This window comes from Echinops telfairi, unplaced genomic scaffold (assembly GCF_000313985.2).
Source record: "Echinops telfairi isolate 266 unplaced genomic scaffold, ASM31398v2 ScPeMD7_5;HRSCAF=22, whole genome shotgun sequence".
Taxonomy (NCBI): Eukaryota; Metazoa; Chordata; class Mammalia; order Afrosoricida; family Tenrecidae; genus Echinops; species Echinops telfairi.
In genome coordinates, this window is record NW_022103901.1 from 43019790 (window position 1) to 43023926 (window position 4137).

Consider the following 4137-nt stretch of genomic DNA (forward strand, 5'->3'; position numbering starts at 1 on the left):
ACCCCAGACACTGTATCTTTTGATAGCTGGGCACCATCAGCTTTCTTTACCACATTTGCTTATGCACCCATTTTGTCTTCAGCTGTTGGGAAGGTGAGCAGCATGGAATGCCAGGTTATTAGAACAAAGTGTTCTTGCGTTGACCTTCTGTACATTTTAAGTTTATGTTGATGTTTCATCAATTTCTAGGAAGCTATGTAGAGATTAGCACTTTGTGGTCAGTTGGAGTATCCTGCAGTGTGCTGCATTCTTATTTGCTTTAATTTACTTTGTCCTATAGAAGGTTTTAACTTTTATTTTCTCTAAATTTTAGGTAGTCAATATATTGGTCTTTCATAATGTCTGACTGTTGAGTCCTACTTAGGCCTTCATCAGTTTTGGAATTTACCCCTTTCCCTCCTCCCATTTTTCCTTTTGTTCCTACAATGGTCTTAAGTCAGTTTTTATATTGAAATATAAAAATTCCAATATTTTATATTGAAATACCCTCCTTTTTTTTTCAAAAAAAGTTTGTATTATTACTGCCTTTTATTGGTAGCATCTTTATAAATCTAGCAGTGTTTTGAACATCTATGACATCCGTAAATTACTGGTAAAAAATTTTGTTGATGACATACTTACTGCCATTGAGTAAATCATTGAGTATCTTGACCCACAGAGACCATATTGGACAGAGTAGACCTGTTCTCTAGGGTTTCTGAGTCTATAAATCTTTTGCTTATGAAGCAGCTGGTGGGTTTGAACCACTGACCTGACAGTAAGTGGTTCAATGTGTAACCCAATGCGCCAACAGGGCTCCTTTACTAAGGATAAGGTGTAACACCCCTCTCCCCAACTCCAACTGTTTAGAATTTTAGCTTGAATATCTTGTTATTTGGGGAATATCGATCTATTCCCAACTTTGGGATATATCAACAATAGACTTTCTATTCATTTTCAGTAGTCTTGCTGTTCATATACCAGTATCACCTTATTTGTTTTATAAAATGTTTAAAATATTTTATGAACTTTATATTTCCTAGCTGTTAAATAAATATTTGAATAAACCAAAAATTATTTTAATATCCTTTAAAACTAGTCTCTTGTTGCCATTCATTTTCCTCATAATGAGTGTTTATTTTTTATACGTGAACTTTTTAGAATCATTTTGTGTCATTCCAGAAAAACATTTTTTAATGAGTGAATGTTAAATTTAGAAATTAACTTCAAGAGAATTGACATCATTCTAATGTGGAGTACTCCTAGCCAAGAACATTGTAGATCTTTTCATTTGTTTGGTTTCACTCTTCAGCCCTTTTGGAACATTAAGATTTTTTTCTCCTAGGTTTTGCCATTTCTTATCAAATATATTATTATATATATTATTTTCTTGTTCCTTTTGGATGTGGTGGTCTTTTCTTTATCTTATCAAATCCAACAGTTTGGGTTGTATATTTGAAGACTGTTAATTTCTACATATGGAAAGAAGTATATGTACCCTGAAGTTGTGAGTTTAACAGACTATTTTGAAAAATCTGTGCTCATTTTTGCTAAGTGGAAGAAAGCCTTGGGGGTCACATCAATAGTTCAGTTCTATAACTGCGTTTGTTAGCTCTGGGCATCAGAGAGGAGCCCTGGTGATGCAGTGGTTGGTGATATGAAAGGTTGGTGGTATGAACTGTCCATCTGCTCCATGGGAGAAAGACTGGCAGTTGCTTCCCTAAAAATGGCAGCCTTGGAGACCCTGTAGGGTAGTTCTACTCTGCCCTACAGGATCACTTTGAGTCAGAATTCACTTGACAGCAATCGGTTTGGGTTAGATTTAGATTCTGGATGTCAGGGAATACTTTTGACTTCTCTGAGCCTCAGTTTCCTAATCTGTACAAGGAACAACACTCTAAGGATGCTGGGCAGATTAAGGAAGAAAGCACGTGAAACTCATCACGTGGCATGTCTCTCCATCTCCCCCACATTCCTCCCGTTGCTCTTGGTGGCTCCAGACTCACTGTGGCCACCATGACTGTTGCCAGCACTCGCCTACAATCAGGTTGTTATACTTGTTTTCTTTTTTCCTCCTTTACTCCTTCCACCTTTACAAGTGAATCCATGAAGAGTAACAATTAAAGGGTATTTGAAGCTCTTATTAAATTTAAGTGACAATTAATGTACTCGAGAGCAGAGACTAAACTAACCCTAACATAGGCCTCCTACCAACTTCCTGCTTAAATATGTACTGCCTTCCTATATGCTCCCTAAAGAAAGCAAAGTTCCTTCCCCTCAGAATGTTCTGCTCTTTCAGATATTGTCCCAGCTTGGTCAAAGTAGTGGCTGTTTCCCTGTGTGTCCATGTGTCATGGAGCTCGTGCTTAGACAGACTGGAAACTCTTTGAAGAACGAAATGTCCAGGATACCAAAGACTCTTAACACCCTACCTAATACCTGGCAAACAATGGCCATGCAAATACTTATTAAATGAATGAATGAATGATTGACATTGGTCTTTCTTTTGCCTTTTATTACATGTCTGAGAAGCTCTCACCGTTATCTCACCCCGTAAACTGTAACATCTTTGAAGACAAGGATTATGGCTATTCTCAATAATAATGGGTGGCCCACAGGTTTATTATTATATAATAATAGCACATACCAATAAAAATAATAATTAACATCTTCTGAGTATCGAGTCTGTGCCAGGAACTGTTTTAAAGTTCCTAGTATGGTTTGTCTCATCTAATCCTCATAACAACCCTCTGAGTTGGGGACTGTTATTATGTACACGGAGAGGCTGTGGCACAGAGGTAATTTGAGTGGTGCCAAATCACACAAGTAAGAAGTGGTACTCAAAATGACCCTATAGGACAGAGTAGAACTGCCCCCTTGATTTTCTGAGACTTATAACTATTTATTGAAGTAAAAAGCCTCATCTTTCTCTCAAGGAGCGCCTGGTGGATTTCAACTGCAGAGCTTGCAGTTAGCAACCCAGCCTTATGATTTGATTCTAAGACAGTGAGAGAGTGAGTGAGTGAGTGAGTGAGTGAGTGAGTGAGTTAGGAGAAAGTAGACCTGGGATTCAAATGGATATACTCTTGAGTCTAATGTCCCAACTTTAACCTTCCACTGTACTTTCAACTTCTCACTCTTTTCCAATCACCCTCTTTTACTCACTCTAACTCATAGCCATCGAGTCAATACTGACTCACAGCAACCCCCTGTGGGTTTCTGAGGCTAAGTACGGGAGTCGGAAGTAGAAAGTATGGTCTTTCTCTCACAGAGTTGCTGGTGGTTTCGAACTACGGATCATATGGATTGCAGCCCAATGTATAACCATTACACCACCAGGGCTCCATTAGCATACCATTTTAATGACATGTACCGTATATATATATTTTAATTAATAAATCATTTTATTGGGGGTTCATAACAGCTCTTATAACAATCCATGCATCAATTATATCAAACACATTTGTACATAAGTTGACATCATTTTCAAAACATTTTCCTTCTGCTTGAGCCCTTGGTATCAACTCCTCTTTTTTCCCTCCCTTCCCTACCCTCCCATCCTCATGGACCCCTGATAAATTCTAAATTATTATTATTTTCATATCTTAGCCTGTCCACTGTCTCCCTTTCACCACGTTTCTGTTGTTCATCTCCCTGGGGTTTGGGGTTATACTTCAATCATTGTAGTAGGTTTCCCATTTCTCCCCTCTCTCCCCCAACTTCCCCACTGCCCTCATGTTATTACTACCCCATTACTGTTCCTGAGGGGTGTATCTGTCCTGAATTCCATGTGTCAAGAGCTCTTATATTACCAGTGTACAAGTTCCAGTCTAGCTGGATTTGTAAGGTAGAACTGGGATCATGATAATGGCCAGGAGGAAGCACTAAACAACTAAAGGAATGCTGTGTGTTTCATCGGTGCTATACTGCACACTGGCTGACTTGTGACCTTCTGTGAGGGAATGTCCCAGTTGCCTCAGATGGGCTTTGGGTCTCCACTCTGACCCCCCTCATTTGCATCGATATATTTGGTTTTTTGTTTTAGGTCTTCTGATGCCTGATAGCTCTTCCCGTCGACCCCTCATGATCACACAGGCTGGTGTGCTTCTTCCATGTGGGCTTTCTTGCTTCCCTGCTAGATGGCTGCTTGTTTAACTT